This window comes from Octopus bimaculoides, chromosome 2, assembly GCF_046866305.1.
Source record: "Octopus bimaculoides isolate indiv1 chromosome 2, ASM4686630v1, whole genome shotgun sequence".
In the NCBI taxonomy this organism is placed as follows: Eukaryota; Metazoa; Mollusca; class Cephalopoda; order Octopoda; family Octopodidae; genus Octopus; species Octopus bimaculoides.
Window position 1 is genome coordinate 13237089 of NC_142929.1, and position 16258 is coordinate 13253346.

Sequence of the window (16258 nt, forward strand, 5' to 3'; positions counted from 1 at the left end):
TGGTTGGCATTAGGAAGGGCATCAAACTGTAGAAACATTGCCAGATCAGATTGGAACCTGGTGCAGCCACTGGCGCTCCAAACCTCAGTCAAACTGTCCAACCCATGCCAGCATGGAAAACGGATGTTAATCGATGATGATGATAATTGATGATATATATATTTCTCTCTCTCTCTCTCTATATATATATATAGGTACAGGAGTGGCTGTGTGGTAAGTACCTTGATTACCAACCACATGGTTCCAGGTTCAGTCCCACTGCATGGCACCTTGGGCAAGTGTCTTCTACTATAGCCTCGGGCCGACCAAAGCCTTGTGAGTGGAATTGGTAGATGGAAACTGAAAGAAACCTGTCGTATATATATATACATATATATATATATATATATATATATATAAATGTGTGTGTGTGTGTGTGTGTCCTTGTGTTTGTCCCTGCAACATCGCTTTACAACCAATGCTGGTGTGTTTACGTTCCTGTAACTTAGCAGTTCGGCAAAAGAGGCCGATAGAATAAGTACTGGGCTTACAAAGAATAAATCCTGGGGTCGATTCGCTCAACTAAAGGCAGTGCCCCAGCATGGTCACAGTCAAATGACTGAAACAAGTAAAAGAATAAAAGAACATATATATATATATATACACATCTATATATGAACGACAATAAAGCATTTGGTTGATAGTGAAGGTTGCTCTAGGAGAGCAAGTTCTACAGCTAAAATTTAATTGCTAGCTGTTATTCATATTCTTGACTTGATGGAGTCTACTTTAACTTTCTTACTTTTTGGTTGATTTATGAGCATTTGTTTACACAAATTCATTATGATCACAACGCCATGTGATTAGGTAGTTGCATACCAGTCTGACTGTTTCTTCTACACCACTTCAGATATAGCAGTTCCAAATCAATAATGATATTCAATTTACATTAACATCCTACTATTGTTTTCATAGCATACTCATAGCTTATGAATGACATTTGCAAATTTTGCCTTCCCTTGTCATAGAAAATTATTATTTGGCATTTGATTACTGTATGTTTTTCAGTAATCTCATGAGTATTATCTTTCACCATTATATTTATGATAATGAGCATTATACTCATCTATTTCTCCCAAGGAATTTATCAGAAAACTTTAAAGATTTTTTTTTTTTTTTTGGAAATAATTGCAGGTTGCATATAAATCTTCGTGCTACAATCATTCAATTTGTTTCCAAGCCAATATGATGCGGTATGTTACTATTTTAAAGGAATGCTGTATTTTATTATTGAAATACATTTCCGTGAACAATTTTCTTCATGTCCTTTGTTGATCAGCAAACACTTCTCATTGTAATTTAGTGCAGGCTACAACATTCAGCTTGTAACAATTTCAATCTTATCTATTTTTATGTCTTTCAAAATAATTTTCTTTATATATCAATATTCCATAGAATGAGTTTTCAGAAATTATGTACTTTAGTGCAGTTTCTGAGAATAATATCCTAGAATTACTGTATCTTACTGGTGATGTATCCATATAGATTTTACTCCTTACATATTATCGTTTCTGTACACTAAAGCTGTGTGTCACTAATATATGCTTACATTATTCCGACTCATTCCACATCTGCATTATTTTAAAATAAAATTCTTATTCAATAACAGTTATATGTAGTTGCTTATAAAATGATCAAAAAAAAATTTATTTAAATTTGGGTCAAGCAGGCACACAACACCAGCATTAACTACTATTTAAAGACTGTTAATCTAAATATGATTACGTACATTGTACTGCATTCCCTAATCAGACACAAACCATGTAACAGTTTATGGTTCTACTTAAAGATATAGGAAGAATATTTAATTGTACAAAGAACACATATTGGTTTTCAAATTTATATTTGGTTATTCCATACTAAAATAATCAAATTAGTATCTTCTCTCATTCTTTCTACATATACATATATGCACACATACAAACATACATACTTGTTAGTTGACACAGGAACATCATCATCATAGTTTAATGACTAAAACAAGTAAAAGATAAAAGGTAACGTCTGCTTTCGAAGCTGGTATGGGTTGGACAGTTTGAGTGAGGACTGGCAAGCCAGGAGGCTGCACCAGGCTCCAGTCTGATCTGGCAATGTTTCTACAGCTGGAAGCCCTTCCTAACACCAACCACTCTAAGAGTGTAGTGGGTGCTTTTAACATGTCACTGGCACAGGAGACTGGCATCGGCCATGCTCGAATGGTGCTTTTTACATGCCAGTCAGGTGGCACTGGCATCAGTCACACTTGCATGGTACTTTTTACATGCCACTAGCATGTGTGCCAGTCAGGCGGCACTGGTATTGGCCAGGAATAAATATAATTTCAAGCAAACTATAAAACAGTCGAATCAAACAAGTCCTAACTGCCCTTCTTCTGATACAGAAAATCTAAATGGTTAATTTATAAAATGATAAGTTCTAACATAAAGCTTAAGGTCCCTAACTTTGTGTAGACTATCATCATCATCCAGAGTTCTAAATCCGGGTTTTGTTCCTGTTAACGGGGGTGGCTGGATCTACCTCAACGTCATAGCAACCACCCTCACACCATCTTGCCTGGTTTTGGGTGTCGTCCTATTTCAAACCAACCCTCCCAATCTCCTCCCCCACCTGTCCCCTCCACTATAGTTGATAAACTAGAACCCAGTACATATATGGTACCAATTTCTATCAACTCCTGAACGATGACAGGTAAACGTGTCCCTTCTAAATTTAAACAAAGAATGTAAAAGGATGTAATCAATAGCTCTCTCTCAACAATTATAAGAATAAGAATTACCTTTTATCTTTTACTTGTTTCAGTCATTAAACTATGGCCATGCTGGGGCATCGTCTTGAAGACCCACCAGTACTTTTCCTTTGTTAGCCTGGTACTTATTCTATTGATCTCTTTTGCTAAACTGCTATGTTACAGGGACGTAAACGCACCAACACCTGTGTGAAGCTGCCGTAGAGGTACAAATACAGGCAGAAAGACACACACACACACACACACACATGCGTGCACATGCACACACACACTCACAAATACACATGCACACACACAAACACACACACACACATGAAAGCTTCTTTTAGTTTCTATCTACCAAATTCACTCACAGAGCTTTGGTCAGCTTGAGGCTATAGTAAAAAACACTTGCCCAAGGTTCCATGCAGTGGGACTGAACCCAGAACCATGATACTGGAAAGCAAGCTTCTCACTACACAGCCATGCCTGCCAGAGAAAAAAAAATTTTTGGTCTCGTATGCAGAAATATTTACTAACCTATTTGAGACCATCTCTCATTCTATTATAAGACAAAACTCAATTTAAAATATTTATACATATATATTTAAATTAAAATGTATCATAATTTTATGCCAAACAATTTTGTGCTCCATACAACAACCTAATTATACACAAAGACTTAATCATTTTGCTAAAAACACCTTCAACCTTTTGAATTTATTTTGAAAATGAATTGAATCAGATAAGTAATATATATAATTGGAATTATGGTTTTGAATGGGTTAAACCAGTCATAGGAAAACTACAGCCCACAGGGCCTTCTAAAAGGTATGCCTAATAAAAAATTACCTTGAATTTTTTTAAGAGTGCGACCTACATGATTAATGAGTGATGTCTCATATTCTCACTTCTCCAAAAAGGTTGGCCATTCTTGGGTTAACCATTTCATGACAAAAGTATGTGCCCACTGAATGTGTAATAAGTTTATTTGTTAATTACTATAGTATTTTAGGCAATTAACCATTTTTAGTGTACACAATAATTTCTTTTGTGTACTGTTTTTAAAGCTTATGAATGCACATGTGCATAGCTTTGGGAGAATTCTGCACAAAGGATATTTTTTTTTTCCAAGATTTCATTGCGTCTATTTATAAATGTGTATTATGCATGACTGCATATTATACATGAATGAATATGGTAATAATCCCAGTAAAATTACAATGCACATATTCTAATTGAAAACGAAACAGATTTATATAGCTTTATTTTGTAGAAACAAAACTTCATCTTTGGTCAAGATCTCATCGACATTTTTAAGTTCCACTTGGAAAGGAAAGTGAGGGTGGAAAGGTAAGTACTACCTCCCAGTGAATTAGAGAAAAGATGGGTGACTGGCAAAAATGGTCAGAGTGAAAAACCCTACTCTAAGTATGTGCCTATAAACTGGAGAGTATCAGAGAGGGCTTGTACGTTTGGTGGTCAGGGTAATTCTGGATCTGTGGAGTTCCTTGATTAGCCCTAGCTGGAGTTTCTCCAGTATCACGAGGACTGTATCATTCATGTTGCCACATACTTTGTATATTTTGTATATGTTTATAGCATTTCACTGTCTTTGTTCTTTCTCCACATCCTTTACATAAATTCCCATACAAATTGTTGTCTCTCTTTGTGATGAGCCCTCATCTACGCCCCTGAGGCAAATAAAAGAAATTACTTTTTTTAAGAATTCCTTATAACATAACCGAATTGGTTAAGTGCTAGACAAATTGCATTGTGCTACTTAGTTACATCCCTTTATATTTTGAATTCAAATCCTGCTAACATTTACTTTTTTTTTTATCTTTCTTTTATCTTTATATTAATAAACTAAAGTACCAGTCAAGTACTGTAGTTGATTTAATTGATTATACACTCCTCAAAAATGCATGGCTTTCTACCAATGTCAGAATTTGCTTTCATTATTATTGCACCAATATCAGTTTGTATTTAACCCTTCCAGGGTCAATAAATCAAGTATCCATCAAATAATGGGACAAGTTAAATGACTCATCACTCCCTCAAAATTCAAGATTCTATGCTAGTGTTGAAAATTCATTGAAAAGGAATAGTTTTCATAAGTGTACAAAATACAAACACAAGTTTACAAAATTTGTATCAAGACACTACTACAATCTGTTTAAAAAGATATTATAACAAAAGATTTTATGTGAATCAATAGAATGTGGTGCTTCAACATAGCATTAACTGCCATGATTGAAACAAGCTAAAGAAAGTAACTTGCTGTCTGTTGACAAGATGACAGCCATTGAAAGTCAAGAAATGACATTAAGAGTTGATGTTAAAAAGTGGGCAGCTATGAAAAGCCATGTTGTATGAATAGCAGAAGATATGGTGAAAGAGTTGCTGCCATGAAGTATGTGAAAGTAGCAAGACACGATTAAGTTAAAAGAATAAAATGGTTGGAACAGGTGTAAGAATACAAAGTGCTCAAAGCCATCATCTTGCTGATTTCGATGATGTCATTAATTTATGTTTGCTTTAATAGTTTAGGATACCAGACAAGTAAACAGAGGCTGCCTTAAAAATACATTAGAAATAATAAACCGTAAAAGTTTTATTATTTGTAGGCTTTGAAAGCAGAAAATGTGAGTTAAAAAGGCAAATGTATAGGGTGTTGTTAAAACAAGAAAATTCATTTTGAAATCAATATATTGATATATCTTTCGTCTATTACTTATTTCAGTCATTAGAGTGTGGCTGTGCTGGGACACTGCCGTTAACAATTTTAGTCAAGCGAATTTATCCCAGCAATCATTTCTTTTAAAACCTGGTACTAATTTTATCAGTCTCTATTGCTGAACAACTAAGTTACAAGATGTAAACACACCAACACCAGTTGTCAAGCAGTGGTGAGGTATGGACAGGCTTCTTCCGGTTTCCATCTACCAAATCCTCTCACAAGTCTTTGGTTGGCCCAAAGTCATTATAGTAGAAGACACTTGCCCAAGGTGTCACGTGGTGGGATTGAACCCAGAACCATGCGGTTGGGAAGCAAACTTCTAATCACACAGCAATGCCTGTGCCTACACACAGCCATGTCTACACCTACACACGGTCTTGTCTGCACCTATGTTTATCAAAAACACGATTTACTAATGAGAAAGGAAAATGAGGTGAAAAATTATTTATATTATATCATAGGTTTGTTTGTAATGAGAGAAGTTTTTGAGGATTCTAAATTTCATAGAACTAAGTGTTAGAGAGAAAAACAGAACATTATACTCATGAAATTTCATGTACAGATAAAGTGAAAGAAATGTTTTCAAACACCCAAATACACTGTTTGATGGCCCTACTTTCTAAAGAATATTCTCCATTACCTAGAACTCCACAGACTCTCACCCACCAGAATAAAAAAGCAAACAAAACTACCGCTGTTCTATACAAAAGATAAAAGGACTCGAGTTTCTTGATTATGGACAATCATTATATTTTTTGTATTTTATGAAATCAAACTATCAATAAAAGGCCTTGTAAAAATGAATCTCCTTTCAAGATAAAACAAAGAAACTACCTGTGCCAGGAGCTACAAAATGATGGATGATAGAAGTGGATTAAAAAGAAGAATTCTTTTCTTATTGGAGCATAAACAAAAAGAAAAGAACATGGGGATGGATCTATGTATTATATATTAAGCATTTCATGGTGTCGTCTTCTCTACTATTGAGTGCAGGCTGGAATGTTGGGGCTGCAAACCTAGTCAGTCAAGTTGCTCCTTAAATTTGCTTAACCATTTGTAACTTGTAGATAGATTCAATTGGGTTTTTCTGCTGACAGTCATCCAAGAAAGGCCACTTGATATATCGGTAACAACACACCCTCACTTCTAGTTCACAGACATCTTGTTTCCTTACCCTGACTTTTCAACCCCTACTACAATGGTCTCCTGCTCCTTGCAGCTGATAATCTCATGCCACCTCCACATAAGCATTTCCAACTCACTTGTCTACCCTCTCTTATTATCCATTGTGTCTACCTCACCACCATGTTTATGATCCACACTGACTATTTCACCCATGCCTTTCTCCCTTGGGTCATTGAAATTCTTTCACTGCTCAGAATTTCCATGCAGCTGTCAGCCTGCATCTGCTCCAGTGGAACATGGGTCAATACTATTTGTCTTGATAAGGAAGAATGCAGGCAGAATGGTTAGTACGCCGGACGAAATGCTTAGCGGTATTTTGTTTTCCATTACGGTATTTTGTCTGCCAAAGTACACTGATACACTGACCTCAAATAAAAACATTGCAGAAATGGTCAAAAAGCAAAAAACAACATGAAAACTGAATTACAAAAGATACACACTGTCCAAAATATAGCCCTGCTATGAACAGCCGGCATCCTATGCAAGACACTTTCAATACAGCAATAACCCAATGAAACAAACTTCCACCAGCAAACTAGATAACCAATGCATTACACACTCAACACACAATACAAGCAGTAATACAGCAAAAGACTGCACCACACCTCAAGAGAAAAGAAAAAAACTAACACTATACAATACCGGGAAGTGTTTTGTGCACTCCTAATAACAGAAAAGAACACACAATGCTGCACACACCCCTGCAACACAGAGGTGGAGCAGGTGATGCAGTAGAAATTTGCCTCAAACTACCAAATGCTGAACAATTATATAATACAGTTCTATATTTAAGAGGTGAGGAATCATGTACATTATTTATATTATTTATATTATTTACATTATTTACATTATTTACATTTGACAGATATTTGTCTTCGGCTGATATACCCTACAGCCTTCATCAGGTGTCTTGGGGAAATTTCAAACCTGGGTTCTCATCCCTAAGGCATTTTTCGATGCTATTATTATTATTATTATTATTATTATTATTATTATTATTATTCAGGTCGCTGCTTGGAATTGAATTCGGAATCTTGGGGTTAGTAGCCTGCACTCTTAATCACTATGCCATATACCTGTGAGGACAAATATCTGTCAAATGTAAATAATGTAAATAATTATATAATGATAACAATAACAACAATAATAATAATAATAATAATAATAATAATAATAATAATAATAATAATAATAAATAGAAATGAAATTCGGATTAGAAAAATGTGCCAAAGCAACCCTGAAAAGAGGAAAATTAGTTAAAAGTAGCAATATAACACTAGATAAAGCCAATGAAATAAGAGAACTAGACGAAAGCCAACCATATAAGTATTTAGGAGTCAATGAACTAGATAGGATACAACATACACAAATGAAAGAAAAAATAAAGAAAGAGTACTATAGACGAGTTAGATCAATACTAAAAACAGAGCTCAATGCTAAAAACAAGATAATGGGTATCAACACTTTAGCTGTCCCAGTTATAAGCTACAGCTACAACATCCTTAACTGGACACTAAACGAACTATGTAAAATAGACAGGAAAACAAGAAAAATAATGACAGGATATAGGATGCACCACCCAAAATCTGACATAGAAAGGCTATATATACAACGCACAGAAGGTGGCAGGGGTCTTATACAGCTAGAAAACTATTATAAAATAACCACCATAGGACTGCAAAAATACCTACTCCAGAAGCAAGGGAAACTAATACAAATAGCCACAAAACACGAGCAAAACAAAAAACTGTTTTCAGTATTTAAGGAAGCTGACAAATACAAACAAGAAATCAATCTACCTAACAAATACGAAGAAGAAGAAGAAGAAACAACAAAAGCTATAAAACAAATGAAATCCAAACTAAAACTAGAACAGCAACGGACCATGATAAAACGATGGCAAGAAAAGCCCCTACATGGTAAATACTGGACTAAACTAAATGCGAAAGAAATAGACAGAGAAAAATCCCAGCAATGGCTGAGAAGCTCAGGACTCAAAGCAGAGACTGAAGGATTTTTAATTGCTGCACAAGACCAAAGCCTCCCCACCAGAAATTACCAAAAACACATAATAAAAAGAAATATAACAAGTAACTGTAGAATATGTGGAGATCGACAAGAAACAATAAATCATATTATCTCTGGCTGCCCAGTCCTGGCTAAGAAGGAATATATTCACAGACACGACAGAGCTGGGACCTATATACACTGGAAGCTATGCCAACATTATGGAATAACAACAGAAAAAAGATGGTATAAACACACGCCAGAAAAGGTCACAGAAAACGAGAAAGCAACCATACTCTGGGATATGCCAATACACACAGATAGAGAAATTAAGGCAAATAGACCAGATATAGTTGTCAAAGATCATGAAGAAAAAAATGCTTTCTAATTGATGTATCAATACCAGCAGATGACAACGTTTATCTAAAAGAAATGGAAAAACTTTCAAAATACAAAGACCTGGAAATAGAGATAACTCGAATATGGAATCTAAAAACAGAAACAATTCCTATCATAGTAGGTGCCTTAGGCATAATAAAAAAATATTCAGACAAATACATAACAAAAATAGCAGGACTTACAAATATATATAACATACAGAAAATTGCACTACTGGGTACTGCACACATTCTACGCAAAACACTTTCAATACAGTAAACATAAGAGCACCACAGCAAACCACAGCACATACCCAAGGCGCACAGAGCTGCGCTCGGTAGTGAAGTGAAAGCACGTTATAAAAATAAAACTACTGAATAATAATAATAATAATGATGATGATAATAATAATAATAATAAAGATAGATTTATCTGAGGAGATTCCAATCATCCATTTTCTTGTCTTTTGACCTAACAAAAAATAAAAGCATATTCTAACAAACCTTCATTTTTTAATTTTGTTGGACTTGGTTTAGTCTGGAAAAAAAAAGTTGTGCCATGGCCTTCACACAGACTTTCAATATTGGCTTCAAATTTTAGCACAAGGCCAGCAATTTCTGGGAGGCGATAAATCAATTTCTATTCAGTTTGCAATAGTTTTATGTGAGTTTCTACAGCATCAATAGATGCACCATCATGTTTTGGGCTTTAGTGAATGTAGATCTGTCTTTGTGTGTTTCATCAATTTTGCCTTTCGGTGTTATCTTAATCTTTCCTCTGTTCTGTTGATTATGTGTGATATCATTTGCGTTATTTAGTAGGGGGTTAATTGTTTTATGTGAGTTGTGCGTTTGGTATTGTGTTGAGTCAAAAGTTTTGCAATATTTTGGTAGCTTATTTGGTTTATTCATCACGTTACAACAAGAGCAGCCTGGCATTCAAAGTAGAGGCCATCGTGTTGCACAGTCTGAAACCACATTTCTGCCAGTTCTTTGATTCCCTGCTGATACCATTTCTTGCCCTTTGAGGAGTATTTGCTTCAATCCTTAGCTCACTTCATGCACTTGTGATATTTCATCAACTAAGAGGAGGTGGAAGCTTCCGTGAAGGAGTTCTTTGTCTTGAAGGACAAGAACTGATATCAGCATGGTATCAAAGAACTGGTAGAAATGTGGCTTCAGATGATGCAACACAATGGCCCCTACTTTGAATGCTAGATGGCTTTTGTTGTAACTTGATGAATAAAGCAAATAAGCTACCAATACATTGCTAACTCTTGGCTCAACACAGTATGTGCTGCAGTATCAGATGGTGATTGTGTAAAGCATGTGGGTTTGAATAGAATTACTGGGTGGTACCTGTATAGAATGTGAGTTGAGTGATTTGTAGGTGTCATAGAGTTGAGATTTGGTTGTGTAAGAGCATGTGTCATGTTATTTTAAACTGGATGTTGATTGTGTAGTGTATCTGATGTGTGGCGTTATTTTATTCTGAGCCTATTGTATAAAGTTGTGTTTAGTGATTTTACTGTTTGATTTGTGGTATTGAAATGAATGTGTCTGACATAAGATGTGGACTGTATCCTGCAAACATTTTTTGGATTCTACATAGCATAGTGTGTTCTGGCACGCTTGTATTTTTTTACTTTACATTATTTTATCATAACTATCTCTCTCTAATTACTATTACTTTCAAATTTTGGTACAAGGCCAGCAATTTTATCACAAGCCAGCACTTTTGGCAGAGGAGGTAAGTTGATTATATTGTCCCCAGTGCTCAACTGGTACTTATTTCATTGATCGTGAAAGGGATGAATAGCAAAGTCGACCTCAGAAGAATTCAAACACAGAATGTAAAGATGGACAAAATGCCACGAAGCATTTTGCCTGGCATGCTAATGATTCTGCCATCTTGCTTGCTACTGTTTCTATTTTTATACTCCACATCCTGTTTATTTCCAATTTAAGATGTTTGTATTCTGACAGTTTCTCCATCTCCATATGAGTAATGTTTTTTTGTGAAAAGAGACCAAAATGTCCATTAATTCACAAGTATTTTCACCCCAGTCTCCAATAATCATGTCTGACTGGTTTGCCTTAATCTTTTTGTCAGTTTAAATAGAACTGTCTCACATGATTGTGACCAAATTACTGTTATGTTTGGCACATTTTTATACCACACCTGGTCCATTTCCCTGCTGAAATGTCAGCATATTGTACAGTAGACAAATCCACTGAGTCAGCCGTGTCTGAAAATATAACTGCACTTTGCAAAAAACAAGACAGTTGGAGATGATGAGGTTAAGCTGGATTTTATCGTCTGTATAGTCTGCACTTGATGCTATCATCTCCTTTGATATTTTGTCTCTGTAGTTGTTTGTGCCTAGACATTGGTCTTGAATAACAAGAATAAAACGTTTGTAGTTTTAGTGTAGAGCTTCTGAGCCATTTTTGGCTTTCTCTTTGGCTTGCTTCCTCTCTCTCTTTCTAAAATCTTGCAGGAAATTGACCAAGAAATAGTTTCCACTTCTTCTTTCTCTTTAGAGTACTTTGAAATTCTATTTTGATTTTGATTTTTCTTTTCTTCATCTTTTTTGTTGTTCTGTCCTTATCCTCCATCTTTTACCTCAGTGTAGTTAGTTTCCATTTTGTACTTTATCATTACTTCTCATAATACAGTAAAGTATTTTTCCTGTTTTCTTATTACACTTATCATCTTTCTTTACTTGCTTCTAAATTCTTTTCTAATCCTCCTGGTGTTGTTGTTGTTGTTATTTAATTTTCTTTGGTTAAGCGACACATAATTTAATAAAATTGATGCTGCGTATATCAATTATATTACTAATAGGCAAATTCAATATTTAGCTTTGAGACCTAAACACTTTAGTTTTCAATTGCTCAACTGCCAGGTTAGAATCCCCACAAATATAGAAAACTACTCACACTTGAAATCATAAACAATTCATGCGTTTTGAATATTTTATGTCCATTCATACTAGTTTCTAACATTACTACAAGGTGTATAGCTAATTGCATCAGCCATAGTACTTGATTGGTGCTTGTTTTATTGCTACAAGGTGGTATAAAAACAAATTCAACTCCAGTGAGAACAGAACTCAGAAAATAAATTAACAACCAAACACTGCCAGGCATTTTATCTGGTACATTATTCATTCCACCATTCAACATCCTTAAATGTCTATTTGTAATGATCGTTTCAATGACATTATATTGCCTTCCAGTAGAAGGAAAACGTTTCATTCTTTCTATTCTGGCCTTTCTGTTTCTTATAACTTCCTCCCTGAGTATGACATCAAATAATTTTCATAATTTTTTTATTGCTAAACTTACATTCTTTTGAGTTTCACTTCTTGCTTATATTTTTCTACTACTTCAGACTAACAATTGTAAATATTTACAACCGAAATTCCATCAATGCATCATCTCCTACACAATCCATGACTTTTGTTATTTTTCTCACTTTATTCCTAAAGAAAAGAAAATGAAAATTTACTTTTTCTCTCAAGTGTATAATTCTCTGCTAAACTCAAAGCTTTTGATATTTAACTTTGGATAAAACTAGATCTTGTACAATACTGGATCATAACATGCTTACAACTTCAAAGTTATTCACTTGCCTTAACTATAGTGAGCTTTATGAAATAAATATAGGAAATAATAAATATACATTTCTTCATTGAGATTGCGTTCATAAGGTAGAATGAATTGGCTAAGGTTATAAACTAAAATATGGATTTCTTCCAATTGCATCAGAACCAAATCTTTTGTATAAGAAAGATATTTTCAGTTGAATTAATCCCAGTATATTTTATTAATCTCATATATGTGAAAATCAAATTCAAACCACGGATGCAGGAATAGCTGTGTGGTTTAGTATTCTGATTTGCAACAATGTGAAACTGGATTCAGTTTTATTGTAAGGCACATTTGGCAAATGTTGCTTACCACAGGTTCAGCTCGACCAATAAGTTAAACTTGGTTGACAGAAATTGTGCAGAAAGGCAGCAAACTGGCAGAAACGTTAGCACGCCGGGAAAAATGCTTAGCGGTATTTCGTCTGCCGCTACATTGTGGGCAGTAAAGAAATAAGAAATTGTGCAGAATATTTTCCTATAAATGTCTGTTTATATTCTTCAATGATGTATGTCAGTGAGACAACTGATAACCTGGTGCCTTCAAATGTAAATCTTTGTGATATTTGCTCTGTCTTAGTCACACAGAAACTCGCTCATTATACTTTCGTTCATTATACTTTCCATGACAAATACTTTCCCATTGAAAACCTGCCACTAATGAAACTATTGTCTATAAAATATGATTCATAATAAATAAATAAATCAACAAACTTAATTGGAATCATGTTGGTTTGCCTTTGGTGACCCAAACTTAATGTTATCTAGAATTGCACCATCTCAGTCATTTTTTCTTTTACTGCTCTTTCAAAATTCAAATATTTTCTAATATTCTTAGAGAATTTCCATCTTCCTATGATGAATTTGAAGACTGATATTATTTGCTCACTGATGCAACACAAACGCATTCCTTAAGCCCTGCTACTTAAATTACAAAACGCCACACGCTAATGAACATAAAGATAACATTTAATTTCTCTTCTTTCTTAAGATCGTGTTATTATACTCCACAGCCTGGTGTATAAAAATAGTCTCTCTTACTAAGTTGAAATCAAGAAAAAAAATTTTTTAAAATATTTTTCAGTTTTATTCTTTTCACCATAGTTTCAAAAAATGGCAGAAAGTAAAAAAAAAGACAAAGAGCAAACATGTTTCAATTGACTTATTTTTAATCACTATCATTATTATCTTTTTAACTGATGGAAGAAAAATGGCAAATTTCAACCAAAAAACAAAAAATAAATAAATTAATAATAATAAATTTTAAAAAATGAAAACAAGGATTTAATGGCTGTTTTAAATTACAAATTGGCAAATATGAAAGAAAAAGTATCAATTATTAAATGAACATTTTTCTTGATGAACAGGAAATTGTAATAAAATAGATTTTTAGTGTTTGTCATCAATTTTTTTTTTCAAATTCTCTATAGAAAGCAATTAGATTGTTTGAATATTGAAAATTAGAATTATGCTCAAGAAAGTTGATTGCTTTTGTAACATCCAATTTAGTCAATTTTGAACAAAGCAACAAACTATTTCAGTTTGATGTTTTGATATATATACATACATATATTGAATATGTATACATGTATATGTCTATTCATATATATGTATGTAAATGTATATGTATTTACCTATCTATCTATCTATCTATCTATCTATTTATATATATATATATATATATATATATATATATATATATATATATATATATATATATATATATATATATATATATGCATGTATGTATGTATGTATATATATACATGTATTCTCTCACATATAAACATACACATTCATATAGATATTAGCGTTTGTGTATATGTGTGTAAACAGAGCATAGATTTAGAAAAAGCTATAAATTCTCAGAGATGACTATCTACTTGAATATCATACGCAATAGTTATTCATTTTGGTTTCAGGTCAATAGCTGCATCAAGCCAGACTCGTATGATGGAAAGACAAGAAAATATGAAGAAGGAATCCAATAGACACACTGTTCACAATTGAGTTTCTATTTTAGTTTGAATAATTGATATATCACCAGGAAATATTGAAACTTTTATCAAGGTTTCTCTGTAGTAAATTAAACATACTCGAAGAAGATTCATTGACCAATAGCATGATTGACCACCGACAAAATATAATCAATGTATTTAAGTTTTGGAACTGGTAGAAAAATCAAGCATTGATGAAGTAGGGATGATGTGGGTCTTCTTTTGTTTGATTTATAGATATCATTATTATATTAGAATCACAGTAAATATTTATTTGACATATATTGTGAACAATGAGCATATCTGACTAAACGTTTTACATTTTCTCCATCAGCTTCCTTCTCCCCCCCCCCCATACAACATCATTATCAGATACATTTATCAAACCAAGGAATATCTTACACCTATTTCATATATGCTGTTGATTTAATAATATTCACTGATTTGGAATATGTTCCGTTTCAGTCTCAGTTTTACGACCAAACACCTTTTAAAACATCAATCACTCTAACCAGATAAGCTACCAGCTTCATTTTAGTGTTGATTCATTTAAATGATGACAGCCATAAAAGAGTAATTGCTAAGCTGGATTAACATTAAAATGTCTCTCCTTAAAATGTAGACCAGATCGTGCATCTCTAAGCTTTATGATTTTTTCCTGTTTAAAATGCATAGGTCTTGAACATGATGTTGAAGACAATTTGTAGTACATGTATACATCTTGTAATACAATGTATATGTAAATATATATATATATATATATATATATATTATATGAGAGAGAAGGGGGAGAGAAAGAGAGAGGGGGAGGGAGAGAGAGAAGGAGAAAAGGACATATATAAACATGCTTGCGCATATGTTTGCAAAATGTAAATTAACAATGATAATGTGTCCATTTCTTTTTCAAGGAAATAGTGTGAAGGATATTTAACCAGTGCCTATCAGGCCAAAGAGACCTTATTGGAGCTCCCTAATTGGGTTGCAATGATAAAACGAGCAGAAGAGGCTGCTGTGCTAGAGTGGACATGTAATAGGAATAGATGAAAACTGCTGAGTGAAAAGCATTGTTCTGATTCGGAAGTTTGGACACTGAATCGTATGAAAGAAGAATAGAACAGTCACGTTTGAAACACCTTTGATCATAGGTGAATCCAGTCAGCACCAGCCGAGGGTTAAACAATTATTTGTAGCAAATTATGATGCTTCTCTATCACTAGGTTCATGGCCATTCATATTACTATAATTTACAGGATTATTTGAATTTTACAATTTTTTAATCTAATTATCTTTTAATCTTATTATTTTAAGATTTTAGTCTGACTGAGTATACCTATGTTTAAAGGTATTCCTATTATGAATAATGTATCTCATTTTCTAGACATAGAATATGTCATCATCATAGTTGTTGTTTTAATATCTCCTTTTTTTTCGTAAGATGGTGAGCTGGCAGAATGGTTAGCATGCCAGACGAAATGCTTAGCAGTATTTCATGTCTTTATGTTCTGAGTTCAAATTCCACCGAGGTTGACTTT